This window comes from Triturus cristatus, chromosome 6, assembly GCF_964204655.1.
Source record: "Triturus cristatus chromosome 6, aTriCri1.1, whole genome shotgun sequence".
NCBI classification, from domain to species: Eukaryota; Metazoa; Chordata; class Amphibia; order Caudata; family Salamandridae; genus Triturus; species Triturus cristatus.
The window spans coordinates 1774344758-1774366583 of record NC_140589.1 but is presented as its reverse complement, the minus strand read 5'-3'; the positions used below and the strand labels follow the sequence as shown (position 1 = coordinate 1774366583).

Genomic DNA, 21826 nt, shown 5'->3' with positions numbered 1-21826 from the left:
GCTAAGGTGAAGATGGCCCAACAGCCACACATTACCCCCCCCCCCAGCCCCAAGGGAGGCCACATCATACTCCCACCCTATTTCGCCCACCATGGCCTGACTGTGATGGCCCGGTGGGGGAGGTGTCATGGAAAGACACTGTTTCTGGGCTGTGTTGGCCCCTGGGGGGGCCTTGGTGAGAATGGCTCAATGGCCCCAGGGAGAGCAAATCTCACACTCGGTCACCCCTTCCCCAGCCCACCATTGCCTAGGGTGATAGCCTGGAAGGGGAGAGGTCAAGGAGCGGCCACAGCTCCTGATGGCCTAAAAGTCACAACATCACTTGCCCCCTGACCCCCAAATAAGGCAGCTTCACTCTCCCTGTCCAGGTCCCTCTGTGGTCCGGGAAAGACAAAAAACAGCCCAAAGATGGTACTGTAACACCTGCCTAGTGCCTAATGCCAGACTGCTCAATTTGCTAATCCATCCGTGCCCCACACACAGTCATACTAGCTGGCCAAACCAACATGACCAACTGGCAGGCCGTAAAAAGCACTTAATCTGCACCCAGTACTTAGCACTCTGTAAACAGCACCAGAAAAACATTTGGGTATTATTAGGAACAGGACAGCCTGCAGTACATTTATACTGAAAAATTGACACAACAACCGAACACTAGTGCAGTCCAACAATACAACCACTATAGGCCAGACCATGTCCGTACTCACCTACAACACATGACAGCTACATTCAAACACACATGCAAACACAACACTGGCCACAAAATCTAGGAAAGCCACTGCAAAGTTGCAATTAGAGTCGTCAACTATCCAAATTTCTATACATATCAAACTGCCTTGCTAACAATGCAAACACCACAATGGTTCCTGGATCACCACACAAATAGCTAAGGATTCCAAAAGTTAGCTTGGAAACCGAAAGAGATGGCCCTTATCACAAACTTAAAAATTACAAGTGTCCCTCTCTCAAATTATGGCAAATCCAACTGAAGCTAGATTGCAGGAGACATCAGATATATGTACGTTGTCGACAAGCAGTCTCATCCCACATAACGGAATGTGTTATGAGATTCCATAAACCAGAAAATGTTGCTTTTGCTAGACTCTACCAGTTCTGAATTATTCAATCCTTCAATCTGATGAGTAACACCAAAGGAACATAAGACAAGGATCTGTGGCCCATTACATGGGGACATTCCTTTGAAATCAAGGTGAAAACTACAACAGCACAATCTAGATTTTATGACTCTTCTTCATAAGACTTACTGCACACTGCATGTAAATAAAGTGGGGCTTCTACCTTAGCCCTCCTGCTGATTCTGTCAAGTGGAACATGGTTATCAAAGCTAAATGGTATATGACATAATCTCATTACAACTTCCTGGAAATAGATTTGGTGAACAATCAATATTTTTTCACTATTGACCACAATCTGGCTGTAGCCTGCTTATGTCTTCATGACAAACCAATGAACATCCCACTTAATCAATACTATTACTCTTCACTAGACTTATTGGCTCCAGAGGTGGAAAACAGTTTCTCACTGGAAACATGCCGAAACATACTTCAAACACATGGTGCGGTACTGGGTATAAGCAAATGCAACAATACTGATGTAAGGAAACAAAGACTTGAGGTCCCATTTAGTTTGGAGGAGGCAAATGAACTGCCAGTAATTAGACAATGGCGGTCTGACAGAAGTGATTCTGTCATCTATCCGCCACCTCATTTTACTTCATGAACTATGGGACTGGCAATGATGTAAACATTGAATAATTACCCGCAGCCTGCATGGACCACAGAACACCTGCTTTCACATATTTAAATGTTGAGGAAAATGTAATGAAGATGCAAAAGAATGAGCAGGAGGAGACAGAAACCATTCTGGGGATGAGAAAAGTCTGATTTTGAGACATTTTCGACATGGAAATAGAAGAGATCGACGTCATGCAAGTCTTTTTCGCCAGCAATGGGGTTTTTGTCAGCTAAAGATGCCTTTTTGGCATTGAATGAGGAGTCTTTGATGACGAAAGATGTGATTTCGATGTCGAATGGGTGGCGGTGAAGTTGGCGCAGTCGTAGTCTTCAATGTCAACAGTGGTCTCGATGTCAATTTGGACGCTGTACTGTGCCGATGGTGTTAATCCTGTTAATGACGATGTCTGGAGGAGATCTTCTATCTGTGGATCTCTCTCTGTAGGAGTCCTTGCCAGATGTTTGACGTTTTCAGCAGGGCGAGTTGAGGCTCTTTCCATTCCCTTTCTCTTCTTCTGCCTTCATATCTTGCATCAGGCCCCGAAGTCTGATGCCCTCCCTTTACTTAAGTGTTCTTTTTGACATTTTCTTACAGATGTCACATCCTTTTGTCTGCTGTGATTGTGAAAGACAAACCATGTAAGCCTCTGACCTTTCCTTCTTCCTTTCACATGAGTGGCAGTTCGTAAATAGTGAAGGCCTTCTGCCTACAAAAATGTGTCAGAATCAAGAAAAGATGATTTTACTCAACAGGAGGGATGCTAATATATCGAGTAAAATGCTTTGAATAAGCATTGTAGATGAAAACAGTTGTTTAAAAAGGTGTGAATAAAACCGGAGGTGTTCAGAGATTCTCCCTGAAAAAAAAATGACTCTCACAGGCAAACTGCCTCTACAACGTATTGTGGGAAGGGGTGCTTTTGAGGTTTTTAAAGGAACAGGCTTCTTTTTCAGTGGTGTCAGTGTTAGCCTATCAGGCTGCACTTTCCTCTCACGCTTTTGGTATAAAGGTAGCCTTTTTCCCTGACAAAGTGTTGTACATTCAAAAGCTATTCAATAGCTTCAACTATTTTTCTACAGCACTCAGAAAGAAAATACATATCTGACAGACTAAACTGACTCTATGGAAAATTAATTTCAGTGATGAACATTCAATTACATTGTCCTCAAGATTTAAATATGTGGAAGAAGGTGTTCCGGGTTCCGCGCAGGCTACAGCGAATTAATCAACATGTTGACTTCAATAAAGATACCTACGATGTAGAACAGGTATTTATTTATTTATAAAGTTTTATATAGCGCAAACTTGACCCTAGAAGGGTATCAGAACGCAGGTATGTAACTTTCCCATCTGTCTGAAGTACAAAATGGTTCACAGTAGCTTTCTTTAATAAAGGGCAGACAAAAAGCATACTTAAAGATGCTTAGGAAACATGACTGATTGGATAGACTTATCTATAGTTTTAGTAGGATAAGGTGAAATTTCGACACAGTTTCTTTTCTAGACCATCGCATGCAGAGGGTCTAACAGAGATGCAGAAGGTCGACTTTTTTCCAGCAACATGAGGTGGTTCACCAACTCCTTAATACGCGAGGATTCGCTAGGCCTTCGCAAATTCCTCATTTCCGCAGCGTGGTAACTATGCAATGCTGTGTACGCTTCAAGGGGTGCTGGCGCCAGATGACATTCCAGATATTCCTACTCCTGATTGATAGTGTGTTATTTATGCATTGACGTATGACCCGAACTATATACTGGTTTGAAGGAAGCGTCCCTTATACCCCCAATTGTGATGCCTGCTCTCTAAGCAGTCATGAAACGCACCTGTGTGATCGTTGACAAGGTTCTGTCTTGTAGCCTTGGAAATTCACGTTTCTTTATCTACCTTCATGAGGCTCCTGCCCCCCCCCCCCTCCCCGTCTGAGGGGTGTTTTTTTCCTCAATGGTTGTTATTAATAAGACTGTTTGATTGCATAAGTAGTTTGATGTGATATGGCGGAGTGAAACTATAGGAGCAGTACATATGTAATTGAATTGCACATGAGTAGTGGAGTTATGTGTACCACAACGAGATAAGAACAGACATGTTGTTGGAGGGAGGAGGCTTAGCGATCAATGGGGTATGTCATTTGTAGTTATCAGTTGTAACTATTGATGATGATGTATCCATGACGTTCAGATGCTAGATTGCAATTTGGGACTGGCAAACTATCCACTGGCTCCGTGTGATAATACCTATACATGTATATTGTTTTTCATTTATGTATAGAACTTTAATAAACAGATCAAACAACAACAAAAAATGAAGGAAAAAAAAACATGAGGTGGTTCACCAAAATAGGATTAAAGGAATTTAGGGGCTTGGATATTAGAGGTGAACAAGAAGGTTTATAGTGGGAGTAATGGTTTAAATCAGATTCTAACATGTTTTACTGCATGGTAGGATGGTAACATTCTCCTCTAATTAGGATTTTTTAAGTAAAACAATCTGCTAGATTATCAAATAACTCTCAGGAAGAAGTAATTTTGTAAGAAATAGCCATTAGATCTGCACAGCAGAGGGACAGGACGCTGGACAGAATAGGACGCTGGAAGGCTGCCTTAGGTGTGCCTGCGGCGCATCCACACTGCTGGTGCCATTTCATAGCTTTCACATGGAAGTGGAAAAGCACTGGCTCCATCCCTAGCCAGACGACCAGGCAAACTTGGGACAAAACAGTGGGCAAACTAAAATGATCTGCTCAATAAAATACATTTAAAAATGTTTTTAAAAAGAAAGCTACGACACCAAGCAACCTCTCTTGTACAAGGAAATAAGTAAACGGTAAATAAAATGAACTAAAGTAATGGCTTGAGGTCCAGGCACATCTCAGTGTACAAGAGAAGAAACAAGGCTGTGTCAGAGTCAAAGAACTCTTCTATTACAATATTAACACCTAAGAGGGCCCAATAATGCCCAATGTCCACTTAGGATGACATAGGCAACCCTGCGTTAATTTAAAAACTATAACAAAACCAGTTTATATCCTGGCATGCTTAAAGTCCCACACCAAACTACACATAAGGTAACATTTTTGTACATGACTGATAGATGGCATAAGCAGATGCATATTATTACACATAGCTCATGGACAACTCACTGAGATGCAATACAAAACCCTGATATTGATACAAACAGGATTAGTATTCCCTCACAAAGCATTTTCAAGACAAAATATACACCCATATTGCTACTACGAGACAGCTAGCTCCCCAGCCAAGTCTGGGTAGGCCATGTCAAGAAAGCAGTATAGAAAAAAGTAATGGGTGGAAGGCTTGAATTAATCTGAGCCATTGATAATTACTTGGATGGCATACCGGTCCATTGTTATTTTGCACTCCATGCCTCATCATTTTGGACCCAGCCATATGCCAATCAGTTTTGACCCTCCTCCTTAGGAACAGTCCGGGTCCTCCCTGAACTGGAACACAAGCAACCTAATATCAGTTTTACCCTGATTGGTGCTCTTCAGTTGGGTGCCGCTTGTTTCCAGTAGCACAGTGAGCAAAGGCCCCCTTTTTGGGTGTGGCCATTCCACTGGTCTGATTTTTCCATGCTAAAGCAACTCCCACCTATGGCTACATACAGGGTTTTAAAAGCACCTTTCATTACTTTTTATCTCATGTTTATACGTTTTTGTGATGCTGAAGTCCCAACAGGACACATTAAGCATGGCGATGAATGAGTCATTTTAATTCACATGTTGACATTTTAGCCTCCGTTGTAGGTATCCATATTAACATGGTAGCGATCATTTCATAAATAACGAAAATATCTCCTCATTAACATGAGGTGGACATGATGCGAACACTTATGCACAAGTTTACAAATTCAAACTCTCCAATAGGAGAGGTAAAACTTTGCAAGCCATCATGCAATAAATTAGAAGCTAAAATGGCCGTCAGTCTTCATGAAACCCCCGGATTGTAAATTGAGACAGTAACATTCAGCAGACGTAACATATGTATGTATAATGGAATAAATAGATCAATAATGAAAAAAATGTTGCATAAAATATTAATTAAGATACTGCTTAAAATGATGACCCATTATTAAAATGTGTGTGTTGACAGATTAAAAACAAACCAGGCAAAGCAATAGGTCTATAACAAATGTGGCTGGATGCAAAAGAAAACACAAAAATAGGAGAAAACAAGGGATACAAACTGTCCTTTTGGCACACTCTTGTCATTTTGTTTCAGAAAAGTAGGAACAGACTTTGTCCCTTTTATTTAGGAGCCACAGTTTGAACTCAGTTCACTTTATCCTAATTGACATTGGAGTCATGTAGTCTCCATACTATTCAGAGGCTTTTGCTTTTCCTTTGCGGATGAGGCACTGAACGAGTATGTTCATTGCGTTTCTTTGCTTTAGCACCAGACAATGGGGGAGGAAGGCATGCACAGGAACAGCTCTTGTATACCTACAGCATCCAAGCAAGGTTACACCCCTTCCATGTTGGTTCTTAGTGACATTGATTGTTCAAGCATCAAAGCAGTTGTTTGCGCGAACACTGAGAGAGCGACTTGCCCATCATACTGTGCATATGTTAGAAATCAGCAACTGCAATGCTTAGCTGTAGGCTTGGTGCATTTTTAGTGGTGACAGTGGTTTTTCGCTTTGATTGAATCCACTAGAGGCAGTTGTAGTAGAACTTCCATATCAGTTTCTTGCAAACAACTTATACACAAGGCATCCAACTTGTGAAAAGACAGTTCAGTACTGATTTCTAATTTAATTTCTAATTTAAAACACTTGTAGAGCGCAGCATACACCTAGCGGTTTCTTGGCGCTGAGGGTTCATTGGCTGAGGGAAGGAAGACCGGGGCGATAGTTTTTAAGCGGGGAAAGCCTGGCTGAATAAGAAGGTTTTTAAGTCTCTGCGGAAAGGAAGGTATTGGGTTGCGGAGCGGAGATTGTCAGGGAGGGAGTTCCAGAAGGAAGGGGCCAGAGTGGAAAAGTTGGACCCGCCCCACTTTTTGCGCGAAAAGCGGGGGATCTGGAGAAGGGACTTGGAGGAGGACCGGAGATTTCTAGCGGGGACGTAGGGTTTGATGAGTGAGGTGATGAAAGCAGGGGCAGTGCCCTGACGGGCCTGAAAGACCATGCACCCGATTTTGAAAAGGGAACGTTGTTTCACAGGGAGCCAATGGAGTTTTTTCAGGAGGGGAGTGGTGTGGTGATAACGTGGAAGGCCAAATATCAGTCTGGCCGCCTGGTTCTGAATGACTTGGAGTCTACGCAGGCTGTAGGCTGGGATTCCATGGAAAAGGGCGTTGGCGTAGTCCAGACGCGAAATCACCAGGGCGGCCATAATGGTCTTCAGAGCCTGGGGGGAGAAAAAACGGGATACAGAGCGAATGGTTCGAAGAGTGAGGGAACAGGAAGAAACCACGGAGCTGATGTGTGAGTGAAGGGTGAGCTGATTGTTCATTTTGACACCCAGTGTTTTGACAGTGGGGGAGGGGGATGGTGCGGGACCGAGGGAAGAGGGCCAGAAGGAAGAGTTCCAGGGGCTGGATGAACCACCAGTAAGAACCAACTCGGTTTTGTCAGGGTTCAGTTTAAGATGGTTGTGGTTCATCCAGTCCCTGATGAATGTCATAGTAGACTGGAAGTTAGTGACCGAGAGAGAAGAGGAGGACAGATCAAAGATGAGCTGGAGGTCATCCGCATAGTTGAAAACGGTGACCTCCAGCTGCTGAAGAGCAAAGATAAGAGGAAAGATGTAGAGGTTAAAGAGAAGAGGGGAGAGAGAGGAACCCTGGGGAACCCCGCAGGTGACAGGAAGGGGAGTGGAGGTGAAGTTGCCTAGACGGACCGCCTGGGTGCGGTCCCTCAGAAAGGAGGAGAGCCAGACCAGGGCTGATCCTCCGATACCAGCCGCCCTGACACGGTTAAGTAAGATGGTGTGGTCCACCGTGTCAAAGGCGGCGGAGAGATCGAGGAGGACCAGTGCCTGGTAGTTGTTATCGTCCATGCTCTTTCTGAGGTTGTCTAGGACAGAGACTACAACCGATTCTGTTGAGTGCCTGGGGCGGAATCCTGCCTGACGAGAGGCCAGCCCCCCATTGGCCTCGATGTGAGCGCTCAGAGCTGCGGTGACATGACGTTCCATCACTTTGCCCAGAAAGGGCAACAGGGAGATGGGCCGGAAATTGGACGAGATCGAAGTGTCCGAGCCGGGTTTCTTCAGCAGGGGTACTATTGTGGCCGCTTTTAGTACTGGAGTCACCATACCCTGAGCCAAGGCACTATTGAGAAAGGCAATCGGGGGATCCGGGCAGCTAGAATAAATTTGCTGTAGGATGCGTGCAGGGCAGACATCCGCCGGGGACCCCGATTTAACTTTGGGGAGTATCGCCAGAAAGGATTCCTGAGTGAGGGGAGGGATGACGGTGAGATGATTTTGTACAGGGGGGGGGGAAGGATCGACGAAGGTCGACGAGGGTAAAGGGATATTTGCCTTGATATTGGTGATCTTGTCCACGAAGTAGTTGTTTAATTGGTCGCAGAGGGACTGGGAGGGAGGGATTTGGGGTGAGGCTCGATCTGAAAACGCCAGGTCGTTCACGATGTCGAAGATAGCCCTGGGTTTATTGGCGGCCGACGTTATTTTCGTGGAGAAATAGTCGGTCTTTGCAGATAAGATTGCTGATTTGTATTCGGCCAACAGTGTCAAAAAATGGGTTTTTAGTGAGGGGCTATACTCCTTCCTCCACTGCCTCTCCGCCCTCCGGACACTCAGTTTGAGTTCTTTTAGGTGGTCGTTGAACCATCTGTTAGAGTCTTTAAGCCGGCGAATGGAGATGCGTCGCAGGGGGGCCTCTGAGTCGCAGGCTCCGGCCAGCCAGGTATTAATGGCCTTGGCCTGTGAGGCAGAAGATAAGCCGGAGAGGGAGGGGATGGAATTGTGAAGCAGAGAGGTCAGGGCGGGGAGATCCAGCCTGTTCCAGTTCCGCGCCCAGGTGTTTTTGGCGAGCGGGGTTTTGGGGGATGGGTTGTGAGGAATGGAGAAGGAAATGAGGGAGTGGTCGGACCAGGGGCAAGGAGAGACAACCACCGAGGCCAGTGGGAGATTGAGAGCCCAGACCTGATCAAGTGTGTGCCCGTGGGAATGAGTAGGGACAGAGATGTACGGGACGAAGTTGAAGGAAAACAGAGAATCAGTAAATTCTCTTGAGGCGGGGCACTCGTGTGGGTCAGAGGGCCAGTAGTTGAAATCCCCCGTCACCAACACCGAGGCAAAGCTAACCGCCAGATTTGCCAGTAGATCTTGGAAGGCAGGTAGAAAAGAAGGCGAGGACTGAGGGGGGCGGTACATGAGGAGACAGGTGATGGGAGGGGAGGTCTGGAGGGAGCGGACCACCAGGAAGTCAGCAGGGGCCATAGGGGAAGAGGGGAGTGTCTGGAAGTGCAGATCTGACCTGGTGATTAGCGCAACCCCACCGCCCGCCCTGCCGGCCGGTCGATCGGCGCGTAGGACCACGTAGGACGGTGGAAGAGTGGCCAGGAGAGCGGGAAGGGAGGAATCGCAATACCAGGTCTCGGTCAAGAGCAGTAGATCCGGTTTCTCGGTGTCGAGTAGGACGGACAGCTCATGGTGGTGCTTGACCGCCGACCTGGTATTGAGTAGAATGACGGACAGAGCTGGAGTGGTGGGGGGTGGGTCGGGGCTGGGGACGCAAGGTGGCAGGGAGAACCGCCGCGGGGAGGGCAGAGGTATGGGGAGGGTGGGGGCAAGGCCCAGGGAGTGAACGAGTCTACGGACGGAGTCCGGAAGTGGCCAGATGCCTCGAAGGGCGATGAGGTCCTTGGAGGAGTAAGAAAGAATTTGAGCATGGTGTCGTGCCCCTTGCCCCGTTCGGCCGCGGACGGGCGCAGACGGGCTTGACTTTTGCGCGACTTCGGCGCGAAGTCGGCGCTTAGAGCAATCAGTCCAAAAAGAATGCGAAGGCCTTTCACCATTGCTTTTCCGTGGCATTTTACCATTTGAAATTCATTTTGAAGAGGATACCAGTTTTATTTCTTTATCAAGAGGAAGATGAGTACTCCACAGATTATCAGAAGAATTGTTGGGAATTCGCCAAACAGACTGGAGAACAATGATTGAAAAACCGAAGGGATTAGTCCAAAAACAGTCTTAAAACCAATCAATGAACTAGATCCAATAGTTTTGAAGAAATACACTATGGCAGTATCATACAAATTAAAGATGGTGTCAATCTGCTGGATTGAGATGCTGGGTTTGCAGGAGTATTTGAATCTCGAACAAAGAAAGGGCTGTTTTTAAGTGAAAGGTTTCTACTGCTGAGATTAAGGAGAACTCTTTCTGCATTAAGATGGCAACAAGTTTATTCAACATATCAAGGCGCATATTATCTTTCTATTCTGTGCCAAGGGACATTTACAAACAGATATGCGTGTCTTCTGTTTTAGAAAACGGGGCATCTTCCATTTCTTCAATACTTATTAGAGTATAGGTGGCTTCTTTTTAGCCATGATTCTGTGTGTTGAAATCAGATTAATTATTTAAAAAAATAGGGCTCGAAAATGGCACTTTCATTTACGAACTGCCAAGGCACTTTAACATATTGTAAAGTTTGGAGCACCCAATTTGGCTGTGTAATAGTTTGCAACTGAGCCAGTCCGTGTTGTAGAATATTTAAGCCTTCCTTTCGTATACCAAGGGCTGATGATATTAAAGTACTTATAGAATACACTTTTGGACAGTGCTTGAATGCCACTGTCAATACCTTTAAATGTGTTTTGCATAATTTCCCTGTCGATTTCTCAAATTCTTTTGGCTGATTCTTTTTCTGAGTATCTTTTCATTTCATTAAAGATTGCATAACTTGCTACAAACAGGAACATTTAACTAAATGGGAGTGGACCTAGGAGAAAGTCAATGAAGTCCATTGTTTTACTAAATGTAGGCATTTGCTCTTTCACAGACACGAAGCTGGAATTTGTTAACCATTGCTGGGACATCTTACCCACACTGTATGTGGTGATAACTACAGGTGTATATTTACTATACATGGGGTCCAGGCGATTGGGTAAAGGACCAGGAGTTTTTGAAATGGCTTCATTCATACATCCATATAAACTGACCATAGACTGGCCCCTCTAGGGTGCAACATTGTAAGTACCATTCTGGATCATTTCATATAGATCTAAATCAGAACTTTTTTTTTATTTTGGAGACTGGGTCTAATCGACTTTTGGAATTGAGGGTTTCTGAGAATCTCGAATGGAACCAAATTTCAGACATGCAGGCTGCTAGACAGTTTTGTTCAGAAAGGCTCCTTTGCCTGAATTTGTCAACATTTAGTTTCCCAAATTCTTTTTTTTTCTTCAATATTTTCTTTTCAATATGCAGCTTTGCACTGCAAGATTTTCAACACATTTATGGGAATATTCCAGTTTGTGATTAGTAATAAGATTATTTTGTTGCGGCGCTATACACTTACAGGCCCCACCAAACATGCTGTATATGTCTGGCACACTGCCACTAAATGCCTTGGTTGGGGGTGGAGGCTTACACTCGCGACACCATTATGGGACAGTTGGATAATTTGTGGAGGAGTAAAGGATTCGACAAATGGGATCTTATAGGCATTTCTCGTATAGGTGACCTGTGGGAAAAATTGGACATTAAGACATTCGCCGTGTTGCAGCAACAATTCAAGTTGGCCGATTCGGAGCCCTTCCGCTATACACGCACTCCGCACTCATCTGCAGCCCGGGGCCATACCACCTGAATCCTCACCGTTAGAGGATAGAGTATTGGACGGTCATATCCCTGACAGCACCATTTCATTGATATACAAAAAATTGGTTGACAAATGCCAGATCCCCTCAGGGCCCTTCGTGAGAAATGGTCTAGGGACGGCATTGAGATGGACGATGAGGAGTGGCAGGAGGCTATCTCCTAACCCAAAGCAGTGGCAATACCAGCTCGTCTCCGACTTGTCCAACTAAAATTCCTACACAGGGTATACGTGACGGGGCCTCAATTGGTGCGGATGGGGATGGTTGATGGGGGGGGATTGTAGACGAGGATGTGGCCAATTGGGTACCTTTATCCATATAGTTTGGGAATGCACATTGATCCAATCATACTGGTGTAACATTCACGATAATATGAACACTGTTTTATCCACACACTTCCGTATGGAGGCCCGCAGGTGTTTATTAAATATCTGGGAGCCAACAGATTTGAACGTTTGCTTGACACAGTGGGTCACTTTGGGACTAATGCTCGCCAAGAGAAACATTGCCCAGCGATGGGGAGCGCCGCTTCCTCCTACGGTGGGGGATTGGGAAAGAGACTTGGATTGGGCAATGTTTCGGGAAAAGACAGTGTATGTGGCCCGTGGATGTCCCAAGAAATGGACTCGTGTTTGGGGTTTGCGGAATTCCTACCGAGGAGATATATGCCAATCTCCCCTTGTCTTCGGTAACGAAGATCCCCCTTCACCCTAGACCTTCCAAAGTATATTCTGTACAACGTGTATTATCTACTGTTCCCATGAAGCCTGATGTACTACTTCCTCCGAAACGTGATTGTAATGCTGATGTCTGTTTATCAATAAAAAGTTTTACAAAAAAAAAAGATTTTGTTGCTTGTCCTCCTGTAAATAATAGAAGGCTGCTGGAGGTGTCCTGTCAAGGCTATAAGGAGTTTTTATTCTGGCAATTTGGATGGATCCCTGCAATGTTCCCATTGTGAATAGTTATACATTTCTCAGGGAGTGCTGGTTCAGTGTATGTAATGATGACCAAAGTGGTGGAAAAAACATTTCTTTAGGATTGTCAGCATTTAAATAAGGATCTTTATTGTATAAAGTAGTATAGGCCTGGAGGTCACTTATCATTCTTTTAACAGTTTTTAGGCCTCATTGATCTGAAATGGAACCAGGTATTGTCATCCAGAGCAATTTTCAAGATGTTTGGTATGTGCAGGATCTCAGTATGTCTCATGATTGGATAGGGGACTTTCTCCAAAACTATGCTGTTTAGCACAAGATATTCAGTGATGTTCACAGCATGATTATCTAGAGGTGCTTTGTGAGACGAATGTGGTTGCAGTTCCTGAACTACAGGAAACTGTATAGTTCTACAAGGAATTTTATGTCCATTTATTAGCAGCAAGAGCATGACCAGTACGATGAGCCATATTAGAAGGCAAAACACTCCGGAAGCAATCCAGAAATAGGAACACAGTGGTATTTGATATTTATAACAAAACAAGTAGCAAACAGAAACAGCAGTGATGCGTGTGTCGGAATTTCTCCAAATTCAAAGTCAGTGATTTCATAAAGTGTTATTTCTTGCAAGGGAATCATGTCAACTGATGTGGGATCACTTGTTGGTTCAAAGTAAACCACAGATATAGCAAAAACTGTTGGGAATGTTGAAATCACAGTATTTACTTTTCCAGTAGAAGTTGGCGCTTGGTGCAAAGCTGGACACATGGTAAGTTCAGCAGTTCCTTGACTGGGGCTCAACAGGTCAGCTTGGCTGTTTTCTTCATTCTCTTCTTGGAGTAGCTCCTTCCGAGTAGGGAGAGGTTGTAAGGATCTACACAAACAACGTTTTAGGTCAGAGAGGAGGGGTTGGCTGAACATATTCATTTGCATACTGATTTTTAATGTGAGTGATTGACACCTCACAGTTTTGCTTTGATCCAAGCAACAGAAGGACGATTATAGTTAATGTGCTTCTACCCCAAATACTGGAATGGGTAGTGGGAATCTTTTCTTGAACTAACCCCCCCAACATTAGCCCAACATTAGTGGGGTGGGGGGCAGGGAGTCACCTGTCAGCAGCTTTAAGAACATTATCTTAGTTAGAATGTTTCAAATTAGATAGTTTGTCTCAGACTTCTTGGTCGCTCAGCAAGACATTCAAACTTTGGTCCAGGTCAAATTCTTTTTCTTCTATCACCTTTCCAGAAATATCAAGATTGGGCACATACATAGATACTCCAAAACGCATCTCACATGGAGTGCAACCACCTAATACTCCTTCAAGCAGATTAATGCTCTCCACACAAATTATGCAGCAAAATCAGTCCTAGTGCCATGGCATGCGTAAGAGTACCGCTGGAGCACTCTATTAACAAGTTGCTCACAAAATAGGTGAGAGTATTGCAGGCATACTTGCAGAGTGGACACATCATTACTGAAAGCCTTTAAGGCAAACACAGGACCACAGACTGAATGAAAGGTATGAAAGATTGCCTCTAGGTACTGCAAGCCTTATGACAACTCGAGCATCAGCATTCCTATGCGGCCAAACCCACAGGGATCGGGACCATGAATCAATGACAAATATATACCTATGTACGTTTACTGAATCAACTGGTCCGATGTAGTAGAGGTAAATTACCCTAAAAGGCGACTGGAGATAGTAAGGGAAGACTGCACTGGTCTTGGAAAAATAGAGAGTTTCTTTGTTGGTAGATGTCACATTGCCGTACATAACTTTTAGTTTGTTTAATTAGATAAGCCCATCAGTATCTTTGCTAGAGCAATGGTATTTGGTACTCATGCAGCATGAGCAGATGCTAACTCTTTTTGAACAGCATTAATCAGGTCTAATGAACAAGTTACTTACCTTCGGTAACAATATATGTGTAAGAAACATTAGTTAGTGATAGATTCCTTACCTTAGAATTACCTCCAGGCATCAGATTGTATCCGTAAAGTTTTCTTCAGCAGTACCCCTGCGCGTCAGAAGGTGGCGTTGTGCGGCTCCGCGTCCGTCTCTGGCATCGTGGTCACCGAGATGACGTTGCGGCTGCTAATTAGACGCCACCCTCGCGCGTGGACGTCAGTTCTGTACACGACTTTCCGCGCCAGGAACACAGAGCCATGCAAGATACTGACCACTGGTGCATTGAAACTAGGGACCTGAAAGGGATGACCTTAACCTTAGAAATCAGTTCGCAAACGGGGAAGATGGGTGGGGCGGTAAGGAATCTATCACTATCTAATGTTTCTTCCAAATATATCGTTACCAAAGGTAAGTAACTTGTTCATCTGAAAGAAACACATTAGTGATAGATTCCTTACCTTAGAATAGATACCCCAGCAATATCAACTCCGGTGGTGGGTCTGCGACCCAAGATCACACCGGGAAGTCCCGGAGAACAGATCGGCCAAAGAAGCCATCTTTCCGGACATGGCTATCCAAGCAATAGTGCTTTGTAAAAGTGTGCAACAAGGCCCACGTAGCTGCCTGACAGATGTCTTGTAAGGGGACACCACGTCCCAATGCCGTACTGGCAGCCACCGCCATGGTGGAATGGGCGCCCAGCCCCACCGGAGGCTCCTTTCTCTCCAGAGAATAACAGGCTTTACTACACAAGACGACCCATTGGGAGATAGTCTGCTTGTGTACGGCCGACCTTTCTTGGAGCCTGTGTAGCCAACAAAGAGCTGGTCATCCACCCTGAACTGTTGTGTGCGATTCGGGTAAAATGAGACCACACGTTATGGGTCCAGACGGTGGAGCCCCTCTTAGTCTCTGGAAGGTGGTGGAAAGAAAGTGGGCAAGGTGATGGTCTGCCCGATGTGAAAGGCAGTGACAACCTTTGGCAGAAAGGATGGAAGCGTTCTGAGCACAACCTTGTCCAGATGGACAGACAGGAAAGGAGGTTTGCAAGAAAGAGCCTGGAGCTTACTCGCTCTCCTAGCAGAAGTGATGGCGAGTAGGAAAGCAGTCTTCAAAGTTAACAGACGAAGAGGACAGTTGTGAAGAGTCTCAAAGGGAGCGCACATTAAATATGTGAGAACCAGGTTCAAGTTCCACTGTGGCATCAAGAAGGGAATAGGAGGGAAAAGATGAGTAATGCCTTTAATGAGTCTATTTACAACAGAGGATTTGAAAAGAGAAGGCTGATCAGGAAGCCTAAGAAAGGCTGAAATAGCAGAAAGGTAGCCCTTGATAGTGCCCAGAGCAGAACGCTGCTGGGCCAAAGAAAGAAGGAACAGAAGGGCTAGTGAAAGAGGGTCAGAAAGGGGATCCAGAGGCTTTGCTGTGCACCATGCCACAAACATGTTCCACCTGCAGGCGTATACCAACTTAATGGAGGGACGCCTGGCTGCCAGAATGACATCACAAACTTCAGGAGGCAAGTCGAAAGGAATCAACTGCCGCCGCTCAATCTCCACGCAAGGAGGTGGAGACTGGACAGGTTTGGGTGGAGGACCGTCCCCTGCTGCTGTGACAGAAGATCCTCCTGAATAGGCAGTCGGATCAGGGGATCAATGGTCATACTGAGTATCTCGGGATACCAAACTCTTCAAGCCCAGTCCGGAGCCACAAGAATGACTTGGGCCCGGTCGCGCCTGATCTTCAGCACTCTGGGCGGAAATGGTATAGGCGGAAAGGCATACAACAGACCACAACTCCACTCGCAACAAAAAGCGTCGCGGAGCGAGTGCCGCCTTGAAAATTCCAACATGTAGAACTGCTGACATTGCGCGTTCTATTCGGTGGCGAATAGATCTAACTTAGGCTCTCCTCACTGTAGAAAGAAACCTTGCGCCACCTCCGAGTGAAGACTCCATTCGTGATCCATTATGCACCTGCGGCTGAGTTTGTCCACCCTGGCGGCCAGTGAACCTGCCAGGCGTTGAAGCACCAGGGAAATGCCCTGATGTTCCAGCCATGTCCAGAGGCGCAGGGCCACCTGACATAGGGTCCAAGACCCCACCCGCCCCGTTTGTTGCAATACCACATGGCGGTGGTGACAGAGGGAAGGAATGCCTTCAGTGCAAGTTGGATCGCCGAGAGCTCCAGAAGGTTGATATGGAGCCTGGACTACGCCGGAGACCAGAGGCCTCTGATCTCCGCCTCTCCCATGTGGCTGCCCCATCCCAGGAGAGATGCATCCGTCACCACTGTGTGCACTGGTTGGGGAAGGGAGGGGGATCTGCCATTGACCCAATGCCGGTTCGTGAGCCACCACTGCAATTGTTGTGCAGTGACCTCCGAGATCTGGACGTAATCTGCCAGGTTCCCTGATGCTGCCCCGATTGGAACTTCAGGTCCCACTGCAGAGCCTGCATATGCCATCTGGCATAATCGACCAGCAGGATGCAGGAGGCCATAAGGCCCAGCAGCCTCAGTGTCACCCTGACCGAAACCCAGGATAGAGGCTGAAAGATCGGAATCAGAGCCTGAATATCTTGGACTCACCGTTCGGGAGGATAGACCCGAAAGTGTGTCGGATCTAGAACTGCTCCGATGAAGAGGAACTTCTGAGAGGGAATCAGATGCAACTTCGGCACATTGATGGCGAACCCCAGCAAATGCAGGAGGTCGGCCATAGTCTGGAGAGACGACTGTCCGGGGCGAGCCCGCCTTTAACAGCCAGTCGTCGAGATAGAAGAAGACTGGAACCCCTGATCTGCGCAGATGAGCTGCGACCACCGCCATCACTTTCGTGAACACCCGATGGGCGCTGGTAAGGCCAAAAGGGAGCACTGTAAACTGAAAGTGCTTGTGGCATACCGTAAACCGCAGGTAACGCCGGTGGGCCTGCAGGACGGGGATGTGGAAATATACGTCCTGCAGGTCCAACACTGCCATCCAGTCTTCAGGGTCGAGGGCAGAGAAGACCTGAACCAGAGTTAACATCTTGAACTTCTCCTTCCGGAGGAAGCGATTGACGTCCCTGAGGTCCAAGATAGAACGCAGGCCTTTGTCCTTCTTTGGCACCAGAAAGTAGTGGGAGTAACAACCACGTCCTACTTCTGGCGCAGGAACACACTCAATGGCCCCTTTGCCAAGAGGGCCGCGACTTCCTGTTGAAGTGCCAAGTGATCCCCGACATGCGGTGGTACTGGGGTGGCATGGCTGGAGGGGTAGTCCAAAAGGGGAGGAAGTAGCCCCTTCGGACTATGTGTATAACCCACCTGTCCGAAGTGATGGTGCGCCTGTGGGAGAGGTGATGGCAAATCCTGCCGCCCACTGGCGTTTGATGGGCCTGAAAAACCGGACTAGGAAGGTTTGAAGGCAGTGGTGGCTGGGGTGAAGTTGGACTGACCCGTCCCCTGCCTGGCTCGGCGGGTCCCACATCCATGCTGAGACTGTTGCTGCCCAGGCCTGTGGCTCTGAAACGAACGTGTCAGGCACCCCTTTCGTGGCCACGAAAGGAGCGAAAACACAGAGGGTGGAGGAGAGCGTGTGGCGGAAAGGCCCAAGGACTTGGCCGTAGCCTGCGAGTCCTTAAAGCGTTCCAACGCACTATCTGCTTTGTCGCCGAAAAGGTGATAGCCATCAAAGGGCATGTCCATCAAACTGTTCTGGACATCCCCAGGAAAAACCAGTTGTCCTCAGCCAGGTGTGGCGACGGAGCGCCACCGTTGTGCAAATCACCCTGCCCAGCGAGTCGGTGGTGTCAAGGCCACAACGAATAGTGAACTTGGCTGCATCCCTCTCTTCAGCAATAGCTTGAGAGCACTGTCCGGGCTTCCTCCGGACATTGAGGCAGAACACGCGCCACCGTATTCCACACAGAGTGGGAATAATGGCCCAAGAGGCATGCAGTGTTCACAGACCGCAGCCCTGAACTGGCGGAAGAAAAAAATCTTCTTACCGAAATGCTCCCGTTTCATGGATTCCCTGTCTGGTGGTGCGGTAGGGAATGCGCTTGGGGACACATAGGCTTGGACAACCAAGCTCTCAGGGGTGGGGTGTTGGGAAGGGAAAAGGGGGTCGCCTGGAGTACGGGTGATGGCGTCGGGCCATGTTCCTGTCCACAGGAGCCCGTATTGGACCTGGAACAGGTGCCCAAAAGAATGTCCAAAAGTGCATCGTTAAAAGGCAGCAGTGGCTCCGAAGAGGTAGCTGCCGGCTGAAGCAATTCTGTCAGGAGGTTAGTCCTGACGGCAACTGTAGAGAGCTCGAAGTGGAGGGCCTCGGCCGCCCTACGCAACACCACTGCGTAACTTACACCATCCTCCACGGTAGGAGGAGACAGCATGCCAAGGCCAGGCATGGTATCAAGACCACTGGCATCCACAAACTCCTTTGCCCAGTCCGGGTCAAACTCACATTGTGCTGTGAGAGGGTCCCCAGACCCCTCCCAGTTCTCCCCTTCCTCCGAAGGCTGATAAACAGGCCGAAAATAAGGAGGACGGACATAGGGATAGAAATCCCCCATCGGCGTCGAGCGACGCGGGTCCGGTGCCGTATCCACATCGGGGCTGAAACCGGGGGCGACGGTGGGCTGGGCGATGTCAGTGGTGGTGCCGGTGGAGGTATCACAAGGTCAACCGGCGTCGACCGGGATCCAAGCACGGATCCATGGTAGGTCCTGCGGTGCCGGAGCCGCCGGCAGGAAAGGGCTAGGACCCCCAGTCGGCCCCATGGGGCCCAAAGGTGCACCAGCGGGGACGGACGGCCCAAAGAGGCGAGCCATGGCTGACAAATTCCTGCAGCTGGGCCGGAGTCGCCGATAGACCCGGGGAAGGGCATGTAGGCCGGCGGCGACTGCGTAGACTCTGCTGGAGCTGCGGGAGAGGCACCACCCGCACCCTCAGCCGCGACAGGCAAGGGGAAGTCGGAGAGCAATGGCGCTTCTTCGACTTCTTGGAACGCTTAGTCTTACCTGACCCCGAGTGCAGAGACTTCGAACCCGATAAACGGTGGTGATGGCTCCGCGACCGGTCCCTTGACCTCCCACGGGACCAGGACCTTGAGCAGCAGGGAGCCGACTGCTGGACTTCTCGCAACTTTCAGGACCGGTCCCGCATAGTCTTCGGCGCCATGGCCCAGCAGTCGGAGTTCGACTTGGGGTCGTGGTCGCACTCTAGGCAGTAAAGACACACGCGGTGTGGGTCCGTCACTATCATCATGCGATGAAGCCGGGCATCCCTACTGCACCAGGAGTCTATCGACTCAAAAGATAGAGACAAAAAGCCTGGAAAAAACTCAGTCAAAAAGTCACTGGGGGTACCGCTCTCTTCTGATCTGCGTTTGCTGATGTGAAAAAAAAGAAATAACAGACATCAGCGCGTGAGGGCGGCATCTAAGTAGCTGCTGCAACGTCATCTCGGCGACCACAACACCAGCAATGGACACAGAGCCCCACGACGCCAACTTCCGACGCGCAAGGGTACTGCTGACGAAAACTTTCCAGATCCAGTCTGACGCCTGGGGGTAATTCTAAGGTAAGGAATCCATCACTAACGTGTTTCTTTCAGATCTATCCTACTTATTAGGAATTTTGCCCATCGTTAACTCCAAGTAATGAAACCATCCAAGTGTGATCTTGATTGAGGGTATAGGATTACATTTTGCATAGAAAACTGCCTGGAGGTTTCTCACCTGTTGCTTGTATCGCTGCCAATAGGTCTCTGTTGATCTTGGGTTGAGGTCTGGTTACCACTGCTACTTTAAAAGTATAAGCCGCTGACTTTGCAGCTAAGTCAGCTGCAAAGTTTCCTTTAGCGTGTCACTTTTATGAGTCATGGTATTTTGAACAGGACGAGAAGATGCTTGCCTTGGAAATTTGCTACCTTTCCTCAGACTGGTCAATTTTTAACTGGTTTCTCATTAGAATCTCTGAATCCGTTCTATTGCCAATGTGCTAATTCAATGTATCTTTGGACACAGAACACTGAATTCAACATAATACTGTGTGAATGCTTGATCAGCCTTTTGTAGTGCAATAACATTGCATTATTTTTTTCTGCAAGCGGTACTGTGCAATCACCTACGGTTTTAGTGCTAGTAGGTAGTGGTTTGAACTTGCCATTTTTGAAAAAGGACTGCACTGTTCCGCATGCCACAGAGTACTTCTTTTTAGTACCAACAGTAGGCTCTGCACAGCCGTCTGCATGAAAGACGCTTACAGACCTCGAAGGATAGGATATTTAAAGTTGTGGTATATTGCATGCAACTCAAAAAGGAACAAAATGGGGAGTAGAGAGGTACCACTCAACATGAGTACTGGCGGTGGATACATCCTCCCAAGGTTAGGTTTATAAACCTAGTAATCCACCCACAGGTGTGTATGTACGTCAGGTCCTCCCAGGTAAAGTATGTATCCCCACAGTGGTGGAAAGTACACTAGTTGTTTAAATATCCGTCACACACCAAAAGGGCCCTTGGTGTCATGCTTCATCATAGGGGTCTTCCTGCCCCTCTACGGGACGGGGCGTGCTGCGACCTACGTTTGCGTGGTAGCACTGTTGTTGTGGGACAACTATGTGTTGTGTAGGGGTGTGAGAGGAAGGGTCAGGGGTGGATGGGAGAGTGAGTTAAAAAATACCTGGCTCGATGGTCTAAAAACTTTAATATACCTTTGAGCTGGTATCAATAAAAGGTGGCGGAGGAGGTGTGTATGCCTCAATGAACTGTGCCTCCTATATCTGCCGACATGTTTTGAACGGAGCCGTTCGGGGGGGTTGCACAAGGCAGGGCACTGTCCCAGGAGTCATAGCCTATCAGGCACTCCCTCCACCCGTTCAAAGGCTCATGGTTCATTAACCTTACAAACGTCAAGTTTAACGACTACAAAGACCAATTGAGGCCTTATAATTTCATGCAGCAAATTCTCCTGCAGATTTTTTCTTACACCGTACATTTATGACTATATAACACATCACTGTGTGTATAAGAAGGGATCCTTAAGGTCCTGAAGAAGCAGCTTGGGGAGCTTCGAAACATGTCGGCAGATATAGGAGGCACAGTTCATTGAGGCATACGCACCTTCTTTTGGTGTGTGAGGGGTATTTAAACAACTAGTGTGTACTTTCCACCACTGTGGGGATACATACTTTATCTGGGAGGACCTGACGTACATACACACCTGTGGGTATATTGCATGTATAATGGAGAAATTCTTGAGTACGAGAGTCAGATCATACTCAAATTTCACATCAACTTTACAAAAAGACGTGGCCCACTGTACTCAATGCAGATGTAGAGCGTGAGCATTAGAAATACTTGCTTTTGTTGCTGCTTCTAAAGTAGGAAGAGGAGAATCTATAATTATTAGTCTGCCTT

At 47.2% G+C, this 21826-nt stretch overlaps 1 protein-coding gene across 2 annotated transcripts in view; it reads right to left on the bottom strand.

Moving 5' to 3' along the window:
• The window catches only part of LOC146821977 (serine/threonine-protein kinase pdik1l-like), a 179161-nt gene that overhangs the window by 9023 nt on the left and 148312 nt on the right, over positions 1 to 21826 (bottom strand). Inside the window, exon 4 of one of the 2 annotated variants that reach the window (XM_085609401.1) lies at positions 13127 to 13381. The exons of the other annotated variant lie outside the window; for it this stretch is intronic. The gene's annotated coding sequence lies outside the window, so the exon portion shown is untranslated. Of the gene's footprint in view, positions 1 to 13126; positions 13382 to 21826 lie in introns of those variants that run through there. 2 annotated transcript variants of the gene reach the window in all.